Genomic DNA, 16,797 nt, shown 5'->3' with positions numbered 1-16,797 from the left:
CCAATGAAATGTGTACTTGAAGTAACTTGGAAATTCTAAAGGGAAGATAATTTTGCCATGCTTTCATAAATTACTAATTTTCTTATACATCAATTGCGCTTTATCTACTGTGTTTTATTTTCATAAATGGGGAAGGTTTAATGGCCACCTTTTTGTGACAATGAAATTTTAATTCAGAATATCAAGGAAAAAGTTGCCCTCACTGTAAAAATTCATTTGTTTTTCTGAACGGGTAAGACAAATGATTTTTACTGAATACAAATTATAGAAAATTTCAGTAGCCCTTTTAAGTTCTAGTTGGCGTAATAAAGCATGTATTTACTTTTATATGATAGTAATTAACATACCTCTTTTGAAAAATGGCTACTAACAATCATTTCTTATAGCATTATTTGACTCTATAATTAGTATTACAATCCATGCACTTATGTAGTATTATGAATCATCAATTTTTAGCAATCAGAGTCAGCATCACCCTCAACATAGCTAAAATCCTTTAGGTCCTGAATTTCTATGTACTCATTTGGCAATGAAAATCCCAAGTGTTTGATGAGGATTTCTGAGACAAAGAGATTGTTATTTAGAATTAGAGTGGTTCACTTTCTTATCCTCAGAAAATTAAAATTTCTTTCTTTGGTTTGCTTCTAACTAATTTATAGATTTTATTTCTCTGATATCTGTGGTAAATAATGTTGATATATAATGAGGGCTTCACAAATGAAATAGACATAATGGAATCTACAGGACTTAGGTTTTATATTCAAATATAACCTTATATGATAGTGTAGTAGCCTCCTGCAAAAAGGTATTTCCTTCACTCCTACATTCCCCTAATTGCTTCTTCTCCATTCCTTGGGCTATTAGTTAATATGCTTGTGGACCTAGTCAGGTGCTTGGTGATGTAAAGTCTTAAAGATATTTACATGAAGCTGTCTTGAAATTTGCAGGCACAAAGCACTAAAGTACATCATCATATCAAATGAAGAAATGACCATTGACCATAGACAACATGTTTGTCTACAAAATTATTAAAGATAGTAAAAGCTAATAAAAATACAAGAGTTGGGCCAAAAAAGACAGTGCCTTGAAGATACAGTTCACTTTTAGTCATGTGAGCTATCACTAGTTTTGGTGAGATTTTAGCAAAGATACATCCAACCAAATTTGGGTATAAAGAAAAGGATGCTTTTTAAACACATTAGTAGTTGCTGACTGTTTATAGATCATTATTGCCAGTATAATGATTATCCCTATGCGAAGTCCAGATGACAAAACACTGGTGCCTGCTATAGTGGATCCACCCTTGCCAACTCCATCATGCAGGATAACAGGGAAATAATTTAAACAGGAAAATATTGCTCCACCTACAACTCCAAGAACTGGGAAGATCTTCAGTTTTATTTCTATTGTAGAACAGGTATCTATAGCCCCACATTGCTCCTCCTCCAAATGTAGACAACACAAAGACCATCATTAAAGCCACCTGAATTTCAGTTACATCCACTTCTACATCTCCACTTGGATGCTCCTGGAGTCTGTAGATGCTAGGGGAATACTTATTGCTTTTCCAAACCTCAGGATGCCCAAAACATAAGTCTGCCAATGAGCACAATAAAACATGAACACCCCAATAAAAGAGCAGAAAAACAACCAGTCAGGGTGAGTTCTTAAGCAATTGAACCTCCAACTGCCATAAATACTGGGCAAAGAGAGTCACAACCATGGTCAAAAAGTTCTCCTGAAGGAGAACAAGGATTTGTTCTCCTTGCTTATTTCCCATCCAATGACTGGGAGATAAAGAATCTGAGTGTATATGAAAAATATGGCCAGTGTGGTGCCTCGTCAGTGATCATGGGGCGGTAGGAGATGAGCACGAGTGTAGTGAGCAGGTTGATGGTGAGGCCCAGGAGGGTGATGGAGTTGGGGGCGATCTACAGTGGGACCCACTCCAGCCAGGTCCAGTAGAGCTGCAGAGGCTGCTGGAGAAGCTAGACACCCAAGGCACTGTAGTGGTGCTCCTCCAGCCGCCGCAGCTAACCGCTCTCAGCGGCTTAGCCAGTGCCTTCAGCCCAGGGCAGTGCCCTTAAAGATAAGCATTTTCTCTATGTGGTGCAGCAAATATAATTTCTTTGTGAAAAAAAATGTGGATCATGAAAAATTTTATTCTTATTGAACTGGATTACATGCAAAAGAATATACTGCCTTTTGGTTAGCCTAATTCAGTTTTACAAATTAATGCTTTTATGCACAGTTCTACATAAGCTACCTCTGCAGGTCATGGGGAAGATAATATGACTTATGATGTGTCTATGTTAGATTTGGCCAATTGCCATAACAGACAATACCAACATTTTAGTGGCTTCACATAATAAAGTGTATTTTTCTCTCCTGTCACAGTCCAACACGGATATTACCAGTTAGAAAGTTTTCCTGGTGGCTGTCCTCCAGGTGATGATTCAGGGACCAAGGCACCTTCCATAGTGTGGCTCTACTATCCCTTAAGGCCTTGGAGTCATCTCCAAGGAAATAGAGAGCATGGGAGATTGCTGGTGACAGGATTTATGAGCTAGGCCTGGGGTGGCATATATCACTCTCACCCATGTTCCATTGGTTAAAACTTGGTCATGTGGTCCCACCTAACATGGATATGAGGCTTGGAAATGTGGTCTAGCTGCGTGTTCAAGAGAAAAAGCAAAAGGGATGTATTTGTCTCTGCAATGAGTATTTCAAAATTTCCATATGTATGTTTTAATGAATATTATGATTGAATCTCTGTGTAATGCTAATTCAAAAAGTGTGACAAAAAGTGAATGAGCATGTACTCTTTGAATTTCCTTTGTGTTTCTATGTGTGACATAAAAATCTGGCCACACAATGTTTTATTACACAAAAATCACATTCGGAAAAACTTTTCTTAGCAACATTTCCTCATATTTTATTATTCATTATATATATTCATTTACATCTATTATTTTTCCATTGAGGAAACATTACTGGATGTGAAAAAATATATTTCTATTTCACATAAGTAAAAAAAAAAACAAAAACTTTTCTTCAAACTTTCTGACATATTTCCCAATGCAAAATATAATCTTGAAAATTGTCACTCCTTAAAAAATGATTGCAATAAAGTTCCTTCTCAATTTTAATTCAAGTGTTAAGACTAAATACCGTAATTCATCATTTCATAAAAAACTTTACAGCATCTTGGAAGACAAAATAGCCTGAAGATTGGAATAATGTGTTTTTAAAAGCACACTATACCTCAGGGAACATTCTTACTAAGAGGAGACATGAATGAAAATAATCAGTTAAAAATTATGATTATTTGTGCAAATTTTTTTTACAAAACAACTCCATCATGTTCAGCACTCTTTGCATACCCAGAGATGCATTGATGCTCAAAAAGTTTACTGTTAGAGCATGTAGAACTTAACCAAATAAAAATGAGACATAAATATGATAAATATGCTCAGCTGTGAAAGAGATTTAGAAAAATATTATGAGAGTTCAGAGAAAGCACATAGCTTACTCCTAGTTGGAAACCAGGCGCTCATTAAAAAAAAAAAGACATTTCAATTAGTTCTTGAAGACACAACTTGACGACAAAAATGAGGAAAGATGATTTTCACTAGGGGAATAATTCACCAGAGGAACATACAAAATTAGAGAGGAAAAAAGCTGAGAATCAATGGAGTATAAGAAACTATGTTGTTAAGTATTCTACACATAGAAGGCATAGAGAAGATTATAGGCTAATAGGGTTGGGAAGGCAGCTGGGAATAGAGGAGACTGTAATCGCTGGCAAAATCACTGTAGAGTTAATTCAGTGAGAAAAGGATTTGTATTTCTGTCACAAAACATTTTAGGAGAAACAGAGATAGAGACAGAGACAGAGACAGAGATAGATAAAAGAGAACATAAATATTGAACACCTTCATATTGAGTTTGAGCTGTCTAGTGTTCACCATATTTCCTTCTATATTGTTTATTATTTATTACGATCTTGATCCCTTTAGATTTTGGAGCTAATGGGCCCTACCTTATATCGCTCTATTCTAACAAAAGAGAAAGAATATTATTTATTTGAAAATATGACCAATACAGCAATGTCAAATTAATAAGCTGGAAAGAAAGATGAGAGAAAGGTTCAGAAAGCTTTGATAATTAAAAAAATGAGATTAAAAATCCATAAACCTTTAAAAGTGAGTTATTTACAATAAATAACTTCAACCTTTTCTATAAAATATTGTTCTTCCATGAATAAATTATCTATATTTTAGCTCTATATGTATTTGTGTATGCCATAGGCATTTTAGAAGAGAATATGACACACGGCATAACGATGTTATTAATTGTAAAAGGAAAGTGTAAGTTTAACGAGGGCAGTACACTGTTTCATTTCCAGACTTGAGATTGTGCCTAACTCCTATGAGCTACTGAATATTCATTTATCTGATGAACAAATGATTGCTTAATCTGAATCAAAAACATATCTAGTTTATTCAGTTTTCTGGAAGTGTGAGTAAATATTTATGAACTTAAACTTTTCTGAACATTTGGAGTTTCAATGTTACCCTTTCCGTATTGTCGAAAGCTTTTAAAAGAAATATAGATATTACAGGTCTCAAGCTAAAAATTTGGATTTCCTGGTTGCTATTCTTTACCGTATTTGCCGGCGTATAAGACGATTTTTTGGCCCTGAAAAATATGCCTCCAAGTGGGGGGTCGTCTTATACGCCAGGTACACTTCAGATAGACAGCCCATAGTGCTTGCCCCGTGCCATAGTGGCCTCCCGATGCCCGCCCACTTCATTCCACATACCGTTCAGGCATCAGCAGCGCTGCTGGGTGTATGCTCGGCTGTTATGCGATTTTGCTGTTATGCGATTTTACCACACTCGCAAAATCGCACACAGCCGACCATATAACAAACTCTGTATTTTGAGTGGAAATGTTAGGGGGTCGTCTTATACGCCGAGTCGTCTTATACGCCGGCAAATACGGTACTTGCCTTTATTCTTGGCTTCAAAAGATACTTTAAAGGTCAATACAAATGTACAACTAATAAATACTTGTCTATCTTCAACCCATGTTTACCTCTTTTCTGCCCAACCCCCAACTACCAATGCAGCCATATAGTACTAATTTTCAAAATTGGATTAATGTTCGATGTTTTTAATAGCCAACTAAACACTAACGCAAGTAAACAAGTCAGGAAACTTTCTTCTTCTGGAAATGATATGATGTGTCTCATTCCTGATGGGCTTGGTCAGACTAAATGTTCATGTTACAGAACAAGTGAGAAGAAAATGTTGCTTATTTTCAATAAGTCGAATAAGTTTTCATTTCTTGCTGTGAAGAAAATTAATATCCTTCTAACATTTTCTTGAATAAAAAGTATAATTTTTGCAAGTTAGTACTATGCGTACACATACAACATTTATGTTTCACCATTATAGTTCAACACCTAAGTATCTTTTAAGTAAAATTTGAAAGTAACGTCATAATTATAGACTAAAAATGTTTAATACCAAAATGACGTTCATTCAGTCTAAGCTGAAAATATCTGGTTTATTTTATGTTGATGGACCCTTTCAATAGTTCTAAGAACATGACAAATATTAATAAAGGAAGAATTTTCTAACCTCATTATACTTTTAAATTGAAATACAGTAGTGCTTTTTTACAGGGTATTTAAACATAATTGGCAGAGTTAAATGACAAATAGTTTACAAAGTGGACTCCATAAATATCTTATTTGCAGCTGAGTACAAGTAACACAATATTATATGAAATATATAGAGATTTTTTTAGTTTTCAGTGGAAATTATAATTAATAATTTTTTATTTATAATTAATGCTTATATTTTTACAATAAAATTGAAAGTAATTTTATTACCAATCACTCTAAATTAAAAGATATCATCTTTGGTAGGGTTCTTCAAAGGAAGTGACAAGCAAGCAGAATTGAAATGGTTTTCATTAGTTGGAATTATTGCTGAACTATCACAATGAAAACACATTTATTAGCTATATCATTCAGTCAGGATAGTCCTGATCCGGATCCCGTTTAAATGGATTCTTTCACCCACTGTAAAATTATTTTATATACAAATGAAATACCTGCATTTTGGTCATGTGAATGTCATAGTTTGTGCACTGCATACTAAGATCACAAAATATGTAGGGTTATGGAGGCATATTATGACAACTCAGTCATGACACAAATTTTAGAGGAGTGGGATTTTCCACTGAAATTTGATTTATCAACCTCAAATTTGATTTATCAACTTCATGAAAAGAGAATGTAAGGCATCTATTTGTTTTTAGAATTCAAAGAAATTAAAATTAGTTTTATTATGAAAATTCTGTTAGGTCCTTTACAATGACTGGTAAGATCACATGTTAAGACCGAGTTTGGAATTCAGTGCTTGCAAATTTCTTTTCGAAATCCGCACTTTTACCAGTGACTCCAGAAGAGGGCACCAGGCGTAATTTCCAACCCAGAAAAGTCTTTTTTCTCCTGCCTGCCTTTGGTCTCCTTAAGTCATGCAGGGGCTCCCTCTGCTGTCCTTTTCCACCAGAGAACAGAAAAATTGCATTGACCCCAAACCTCACAAATTTTGTGCAATTACGTTCTAAAGATCATTGCATGATGTTGTAGTTTCAGATCTATTGAACTTCACTACCCACAGGATTACAAGAAAAGATAGCGAACAAGTTGAGAAAGGCTTAGTTAAATACTTCTGTAAATAAATGCTGATGAATGTTATTTCTTCTAAGATGACTAGGTAGGCAAATAAAACACTCAAATGGCACTTGCATATTATATAGTAAGAGGGAAGAATAACACATACACACTGAACTTTAATTGTAATGAATGAAAACATCAGAATAACTGTGTAAATGTCTTTGTGAGTGGATGAATGTGTGTGTATGTGTATATATGTGTATGTGTATGCACGTGTGTGTGTGCGCGCGCGCGTGTGTGTGTGTGTGTGTGTGTGTGTGTGCACTTGGTGGAGGAGAGAGGAAGAAGGAAAGGGCACTCTACGTACTTGACTGTGCAACTACTTTTAACACAAGTTATTTTTAATTACAGTTTTATTTTTATTTGGTTTTTCATTTTAAATAAAGTCAGAGAATAGGCTTTGGAAAACTCTTAGTTTGGACATTATTTAACAGAATAAAAAGAAATGAGATATTGTGTTTATGTACAAGCAAAAAGGATACATTTTGAGGCAATTGTCTTGATAATTCTTTTTTCTAAAATCACTTTCAAACTAAATAGCAGAGTGATTGCTAAAAAAAGTCTTTCTTAGCTTGCTATGTAACTTGCTACATACTGAATACTGGGGCAATATTTATAGCAAAGCATCTGACAAATTAGTGAAATAACATCAATTTTAACTTCAAATAAATATTCTAATTCTTTACCTTTCTGCCTGGATTTGCCTAATTTTATGTATTAATAAATGAAATTTTGTTGATCTTTTATACCTCAAGCAAAACACAAGCCACAATTTCAAGCAAAATCATGGAAATTCTTGGAATGTTAAAAACTATCAGCTTGTTTTTAGGAATGAATCTTAAATGGAATATTTGAGTTTTAATATCACAATAGCTCTTTCTACTAATTGTCCAAGTGAGTTTTCTAATTGTTCACAATAAATAATCATTATCTATGGTATATTAGTGAAATGGACAAATGATGAGGCAGAAAAGAGAAATGATCTTTTGCAATATAATAAGAAACCGATATATCAGTTCTGTTGTGTTACTCCAATCTCTACCAATGATGGGGCTCTTCTGGGAAAAAAAAACAACAACCCAAAAACCAAAATTATTGTTTTAAGAATTTTTTGTAATATAGAATAAAGTAACATGTGTAATACTGTCTGGCTAGATCAAGTTGCTATCTTTTTTTTTTTTAAGATTTTTATTGGGGAATTGGGGGGATGGGAACAGTGCTGCGGAATTGGGGAAAGGGGAACAGACAAGTTGCTGTCGTTTTGTTCTTCAATCTAGTTGTGGAGGATGTTGCTTCACTGGCCCAAGTTGGCACCATCATTGCGCTCTTCTCTGGCGAGGCAGATCAGTCGCCGGCTTCTGGACGGACGCTCACTGCGGCTGCTGGCCGCTCACAGCGGCTGCTGGCCGCTCACGCTGGCTGCTGGCCACACACGGTAGCCCATGGCAATCCACTGCCACAGGGACTGCAGCCCACGCCGTTGCCGGCGACTCACGGCAGCCCAGCTCCAGGTTGAGCTGTTGTTCAGCATCTTAGCTGTGGAGGGCAGTGTCACTGGCCCTCATATGTGGGATCCGAACCGGGGCCCTCTGGCATCCCAAGCGAGTTCTTAACCATCGCGCCACTCGGCCGGCCCTCAAGTTGCTATCTTAAGTACAGGCATTCTTTGCACCATTGATGCTACTATATTTGTGCAGTGGTTCTGGGATCAAAATTTGGGAAAAACTACAAAATCACTATCATTAAAATGTTTTGCTTCATTTTTACAATCATATAAATCTCTTAGCCCATAGTCAGGGAATGTTTCTAAACAGGCACTATGAGGACATAATGCAACTGGAAATGCAATTACAATGTAGGGAGTTAACTTTTTACTTCATAGTTAATTTGACTCATGATTGTTCCAGGTTGTGGAGACTGGTTGGAGTACAGTAGGTAAAATGCTAAACTTTAATGAGTGATGCAATTTTAGGTGTAGCAGAAACCAATCCTCAATCATATTTTAGAATAGATCTTTGCTTGTGGTATATTTCAAAGAATGAGTTTTGTTTTCCCAATTTGGAATACTTTTATCTAGAAAATTGTATTTTGAAAGTTAATATTTTTTATTTCCTACATAGCTTAGTTCCAAAGCTTTGTGATTTAGATCACTATCTCATCTTTAACATCCCCCTAGTTGTTCTGAGAATTGATGGGAAGGCTTTCTCACCTTGGTTTTTTAATTCCTATCTTCCATCCTTACCGTTGCTTATCTCTAAAAAAAATCAATGATGCCATATCGAGGAAGCACACTGCCCATGCCGAACTAAACATTTTATTTAATATTATGACTAAAATCACATTTTATTCAGAAATAAGAAAACCCATCTCTTTATTTGAAATCCAATAAAACATTACCATAGAAAAGATCATTCCAATAGGCATAAATGATTTTTAGGTGATTTTATAATAGAATGTTTGACCAGATGTACTTTTAAAGGTAGGATTTGGCATGTGTATGTGTATGTGCGAATTTCCCTTTTAGAATTGCTACCATTAAAAAAAAAAAAAAAGACTCAGATTCACACAACAGCCTTCTTTGCTGTAACTAATCCCTCCAGATCTGGCTGAGCTGTTCAGGCTGCGCTCCCTGCCCCAACCCGCCTATGTGAAATGAAGGCAGAACAAAAACAAAATAAAAGTTCGGCAAAGATCCTTTTCATTATTTTTTAGGAATTCCAAACTTGTTGTCAAATTATTTGAACTTCAAAGTGGCTCCCTGTCTCTCTATCATTGTCTGTGTGTAAGATCCTGTTCATTCATTGTCTTCATAGCCAAAAGCCCAGTCTTTCCAGGGAGATTTACAAGTAACCACTGTGTATCCCAGCAATGAGAAGGCACCACACGTTTGCATAACTGAGGCAAATTAACTCTTTCTCCTTGGAATAAGAGTGACTTAATAAAATACCATGAAATCTCAGGGGATTTTTTTTTTTAGGAAAGCCTATAAAATAATCTGTTTAACATGAGTTTTTTTTTTAATTTCTTATTTATTAAAGATAAGAGGAATTAGGACTATAGATAATTTATATAGATCAAAGTGGGTTGGTTTAGTGATTGGTTGTAAGGTTTTATTTGAATCTTTTACAAAAAGGTTTTAGGTTAAGTCTTGTTTGGTCTCTGTTTTGCAACTCTAAGCGCGGTGTTATTTATAATATTTTAACAGGGATTAGTTGAAGGGAGGTAAAGTGATAAACTTCCACATTTAAATAGCTTTTCTGGCAAATTTTAGTTAAAATATCACAGACTCTATTTGCAGAGACAGAATGCACTGATAGAGTGTCAGTCTGCCAGGGACTCACAGTCTGGTCTCTCTTTTGGATATTTGTCCATAGGAGACATTGAACAATAGGGAAACTTCTAGACACTGGGCACCTCTGGCCCAATTTAATTTCTCTAGCGCTTATATAGATCACCATGGTATAATAAGAAATTTAGAAAGTTAGACTACAAAATGTTCAAGGATTATGTGACTCCACCATTTTATAATTCTAAATCTTCCGGAAGGTATTAACAGCCAATATATTCTTCAGGGCACTCTGTTACCTTTGAAGATTATCATTTCAGAGAGGTTGACTGTAGAAGTTCCCTCCTTACTATAACACGATTTTCAGTTCTATCACACACACATATGTTTTGCACAAAATAAATCTATTCTACATCTATTTTTTTCCTCCTTCTGTAATGACCTCTCTAATGAAAGCTCCCGAGTCATTGAGCTTTTACTTTGATTTTTCACTCTAACTACAGTTAGGTGGTGCCTACGTCAGCTAATTTCTAAGGGATATTTAAGTCTTATTTTTCCTTTCTTAGGAGCCTGTTGTGTAGGAATTCTTTCTGTGAATAGTTTGGCCTGGGTAGTTTTGTTTCCCATAGAAGGATGGAATTTGTTGCTCAACTGATAGACTCATCTATGAGAATAGCATAGTTCTGTAGTTTAGGAGTATAACCAGGATCACATAATCACATAGGGCTCTGCCCACTATCCACTGGCTATCTACATATTTGTATATCTATATACATATCTTTTAGAATATCTATCAATTCTGATCCATCCAGACACCAACCCAACCATCTTTATGTTATTTATACTCAACCTTTATCCACAAATAACTTGGTACTCTTCACAACAAATATGGACATTTAAAAAATATATATGAATATATATCAGTGTTCCAGAGACTAAGGAAAAAAAGGAAACAAGAGTGTAACATTTTGAAGATGAAAGCCTATCTCTTGATTTAGTATATAAAATGTACTCCATAATTACTTGTTGAAGAAATGAATGAATAGGAAAATTATAAATGTAAGGGTAAGTTTAAAAGGCAAAAATGAAGAGTGTTTCTTGATTTCTGAGTAGCCAACACACACACAAAATGGTAAAACTCATAAAATCAGACTTTTATTTTTCAGTTTTTCCTCTCTAGATGAGAAGTGTGGTAACTGAGGGGAGAATATGAAGTGAGTTGTTCTGCCTTGTGTATGGGGCATATTTTCTCTTGGTTTCTAAGAAGCTGCATTGATAGGACTCTAGAATTCAAGTGAGAGAATATAGCTTTATAGTCAATAGAAACTATCATTTCTTATTAGCTCTCTAATGGCCCAGTTTGTCAAATAATGTGCCAACCGTGAAATTCTTAACAACTTCTTAAATATTCAAAACCTGGAAATATTTATTTTCTGGATATAAAAAAGAAATAGAAAGCACCAGACTTACAAGTCACTTTAGATCCATGTAAGAATTGTCACAGTAAGTTTACTAGCCCAACAGTTACAGGTTTGCTGTTTAGAGCAAAGACTGTTTATCTTCCTTGAGATCAGCCTCAAAATTTAGAGATGAAAAAAAGACACCCTAGCTTCTGTGACTAAACTTTGGTTATTGTTATCTGTGAATCATACAAACTGAAAATTTTTCATTTTTAGGAAAGATATTTTCAAATACATTAGTCTTTTCAAGCCCTAGAACATGATTAAGATATTCCCATGTATGCATATGTACTCACACCACATACTCATGTAACACAATGTAGAAGAAAAGTGTCTCTGGGTGTTTATATATTCATATATTATTGTCTCGTTGCAGATCTAGGGGAACTGGACATATTTCTGCATGTACGTGCATGAATTCACAGGTATATACTATGGCGGACACCCACACACTTTCCCAATTGTCATCTTCAGCCTTGCACATTACTATTTCATAACCTTCATGGCCTCAAGCATAAACATAAATTTTCTCCTGTGTTTGTTGACTTATTTCTCATCATATAAGCACAATCCTGTGACCATGACCTGCCATCTTATCCTGTCTTCCTTTGCCAACCAAAGGAACTGTAACTGCCTGAGATCCCTATCAGGGCACATATCATTTATCAGTGGTAAAATTTGGGACTTGCACAAGAGGAGCTGAGACTTCTGAGAAGTCCAATGAGTATCTGGAGCCAGCAGATGTTACTCTGCATGTTTTAAGTTTAATGGCCTCTCCCTCCATGTAAAGATTATAATGTTTCATTTCTCAGTAAATGTAAATGAAAACCTATTATTTGAGAAAGAATATCATTTCTCCTGGGAAAACAGATCAATCCTAGTTCTCTAGTTTCTATACTTACAGTAAGTGCATTTTTTCTCATGCTTTATGCCAAAGGCATCCTTTTACACAAATAAGTTTAAATAGATACTTGCTAAAGTTCAACAGGGCAGCCTGTAAGAATATTGACAAGTCAAGGTTTTCACACAGAGATTGTGTGCATATTTTTCATGCACTGTATTAAAGTAATAATTGAAAAATATGGTTGAAAATATATATACCATTGGCAACAACAATGCCTATAGTACAGATTACAGATTACAGCCCAGATGTGGCTGGGCTGAAAGCTACTGCATGCAAAGAATTCCTAGCACCAACTTGCTTTTCTGAACACCATGACAGTAGGAATTATTGTTTATTTATAGGAGAAAATAAAACGCGTAATTCAAAAGGATAAATTTAACCTTTGCAGGAGAAGAAACATCAGACATATGATTCTTACACTGTTGACTAGAAAAAACATGCTTTAACTATTGGCATTAACCACGTGTAATAGTGTGCTAAATAGCATGATGTTCCTTTTCTCTTGGAGTTAGTTCAGGAAAATGCTCTATTGTGCTTTTCTTTGAGTCCTTTAAATTTTAGTACGAAATTCTAGTATGAAAATCCCACTACTCCCTTAAGTTTCTGGCTTTTATGTTAAAATATTTCTGTAGTATAATTATTGGTAATTACAACAATCACCATGTGGAAACCATTTCGATATCAATTTCTTTAGCACCAGAGTCTCAAAATGGGTAATTATAGATACTTCATTTTTATGCACCGTACCTACCACAAAGAGTGGCAAACCAAGGCAAGTTCACAGGAATTTCTTTTACATAGAAGATTCATTTGTTGTCCACAGTATTAGCTTTTAGTATTACATAGTACAGCACCCTAATTGGATTCCAAATGTGCAGCAAATTTATACAAACTTACCATGTTTTTTGTTTTCCAGGTTGTGCTTACCACTTCTTTCCCTTCTTGCCTGACAATATGTTGCCATGCTATAAAAGCCCTAATGCCCATTTTCAACGATTAGCTGTACATCAGCATTACCATCACAAATCCACAAGTTTCACATCAAGCATTAAATGGGATGAATATTGATCTTCTAAAGAGGATTTATTTATTTCTAGCTCTATCCAAAGATCAACTGCTAGCAGCTTTTGGGGGATCTGTGAAGCTCTCACAGCACAAAGCTACTGCATACATGACACTGGACTTGACATTTCAGTTCTGGAAGAAAACCAAACAGTAAATTCAGTGCAATAATCCTAGATAAATGAGATGATCACTGGAAAAGCTGAGATAGTTAAGTGGTCTATCAGAGAAGTCCAACGGATGGTATTGAACAGTTGCTACATAGAATCCTCACTCGTGTCAATATGGTCCAACACACCATCATATCAGATGCCAATATAATCACATTAAAACAAACTCTACCTCCTGCTTTGATTTCTCTGCCTGTGTATCTTGTTGGATTTACAAGTGACTGTAAATAATACACAATGTGACAAAAGCTGTAGCCTAGAGGGTAGGCGCAATAATTATTTTGAATATGTGTAAGCTGCATTATAATGTAGCATGACATATACGAAATGCATGAAATTGAATTTTGCTATATAGTATGCAGGATGCAACTCCATAATCTTACTGGCAGCACAAGGGTTGAGGGGGCAGATCTGTGTAACTTAAAGGCAGCCAGTTTGAAAAAAGAAAAAAAAAAAAAGGAAAGATCAAATTCGGTCATAAATTTTCTAAGACTTGTGGAGTCCCTTTCGTCCCACCTCCAAATTTGTAATACCTGTACTCTTGTAGACCATTCAAGTACTATAATTGCCTTAAACTCACAACTGAACAGTGGCTGAACTAAGTAAATTATTCGGCTTTCTCATGAATTCAGTGTTGCTGAGAGGGGTGTCCTTAACTTAAACACAACGATATATTTACTTCTACCTACACAAGTATTTAAAGAGATTCCCCCCCACCTCCAATCTTTGATTACCAGGAAGTGAGAAAATTTACATGCAGTTTATTTCAATGAATTAATAGAATTAGGTTAAATAATCAGTTACTTAATTTTTTTCTCATCATCCAAACTATAAAAAATAAGATATTTGAAATTAACATTTTTGTGTGTGTCTATGAACATGAAAAATGTCTACAACATTTAATTATTGTAATTGGTCCAACTCATCACATGAACTCAGCAAGCTCAGTGTTATACCTGTGAAACTAATTTATAATTCAAACTGATATAGTAAGAATGGTCATTTATGTATCATTCTATACCACTTTATTCATATTAAAACACATTAAATGGAAAATAGTCCATTTTTCTTGGTTTGTAGGGACATCCTAAAGGAAATATTTCTTAAATCCATAGAGGTCAAGGGAAAAATAAAACTTAGTCTTCAATCTAGCCTCTATTATATTATAATGCTGCTTATGATTTAATTCTTTACATTTGTTTTAATTATTAAACTTGTCAAACTGTAAAGTGAAAGGATCTAAATACCTGAAGAAATAAAAAAGAAAAGAAAGAAGTGGAGTAAGTCAAAGTTTTGCAATTGTAAGGTACTGGAAGCAGTATCTCAATTTGTAACTTTACCCTTTTGGAAAAAAAATACTTCTATATTAATCATAATGTTTCTGGAAGCTTAAAAATCATGCTTTGTTGTGGATATTTGAAACTTGTGGTAGCAGATGTCCTTGGAAAAGGTACCACTTAGCTTAATTACAGTTTGTCTGCAGACCTGAGGGTCTAGGTTGCCAAGGCCAAATGATATTTATCAGTTGAAAGAGTGTCATTGAAGGAAAGAGAAACTGGAATAAACATTGCATGCTAGTTCTCTTCACTCTCTGATTGTGCAGTTCGTTATAATTCATGTTAGTCACCCAGAAAATAGGGATCATATACAAGGATTTTAAAAAAAGATTAAAAAATAGATACAAGCTGCATGGGAGAATAGTTTGGGGTTAGGTTCTGACATTTTTCAATTACTCAGTTTGAAGATGTTTAAAAAACTGGGAATTTTTGCTTTTAGGTTGTTTTTTTTTGTTTTTTTAAACTAAGCATTTAGTAACATATTATATTCCAGTTAATAGTTTCTTTTCAGGAAATGAATTTTCCACATTTCTGAATCATATTCCTTTTGGGAAGAAAAACAATAGGCAATAGAGTCCCTTAAAGAAAGATTGTGGGAGGGGCCATGACACAAAATTGTGATACTGTATTTAGGGCATTTCTCAAACCATTGATCCTAAAACTGGGAAAGTCTTGAGAGTTTCAAGGCATTCATGAATTCACAGACTACAGATTTGTATTTTTAATACAACCTATATTTGATACTTTTCAAAGTTCTCAGTTCTCTCGGATCATCTTACCTGTCCTCCTCAATTTCTCATCTCCCTTCTAAGCATCTCTTCTTTGGCACTCTTTGTGTGATAACACTCAACATCCATGAAAAACATCTATAAAAATCAGAGACTTAAAGAGATTAAGAATCTCTAATGTCAACTAACTAATCATTTATCTTTGTTGTGCTTAAAAGTTATCAGTGGGCACCCAGTAAATGCTTTTTTTTTATTAAGCTAAATTGAAAACTCTTTTTCACCCAGATTTTCTTAGGCATGACTCTAATTGAATCTGCCTTATAATTTGTATTAATCAGCTAATTAAGAGGAAATCAAGCTATTCTAAAAATTAGGAAATGCATTTATGGATGACTGCAACAAAAATTTAAAAAAGACATACATTTCATAATTCACATACTTGAGATTCTAAAATCCTTTTACATATGTCTTAGTAGATATGATTCTAGCATACCTGGAACAGTTATACCAAAGCTAAGACTGGAGACATTTGCCTCATTCTTCTTGGACATAATGCTGTTACCGAACAATAACTCCTTTCTTCAGAAACACTTCATAACATATGCCACACTGAAGTAGATGCAGGGCTGCGGTTAGAGGAACATGGCAAGATTTCAGATAGGAAGGAAAGCATCCCCCTCTCTCCACACTTTACAAAATATGATCAGTCACATCTTTTCCCTTGCCGTTGGATATGTAAAACAATATCCATTCTCTTTTTTTGTTTTAGGTACACCAAGGCCATTGAGTTAATGTTGCTTTTGTCTTGATTGTTTGTGCCAGCTAGGAGCAAACATGCAAAAAAGGTGCTAAAGGCAAGCTTTCAAGTCTTGTACAGAGAGCTACATCAGAAATTCGAGCTGAATTACTTAGTTAATCAAATGTCTCAATGTAAAAGGAGCTTGGAAGCACTATTTTGTAGTAGCTTATTTCAGAGACAGATCTGCTTAGATCTCTGCTACCGTTTTTTTTTTCCAATTTCCTAACAAGAGTAAATTGCTTTAGCTCACCTTATTGCTGTTTCTCATGTTTCAGTTGGTGTTACCAGAGAAAATGG

General features: G+C 34.9%; 1 pseudogene; it reads right to left on the bottom strand.

Moving 5' to 3' along the window:
* Window positions 1-881: 881 nt before the first annotated feature.
* On the bottom strand, window positions 882-6,132 carry LOC109379440 (cholinephosphotransferase 1 pseudogene; annotated as a pseudogene).
* Window positions 6,133-16,797: the final 10,665 nt, after the last annotated feature.

The sequence above is a fragment of the Hipposideros armiger genome, unplaced genomic scaffold (assembly GCF_001890085.2).
Source record: "Hipposideros armiger isolate ML-2016 unplaced genomic scaffold, ASM189008v1 scaffold_26, whole genome shotgun sequence".
Lineage (NCBI taxonomy): Eukaryota > Metazoa > Chordata > Mammalia > Chiroptera > Hipposideridae > Hipposideros > Hipposideros armiger.
Note: the sequence above shows the minus strand (reverse complement) of the source record. Positions and strands in the feature narration are given on the sequence as shown.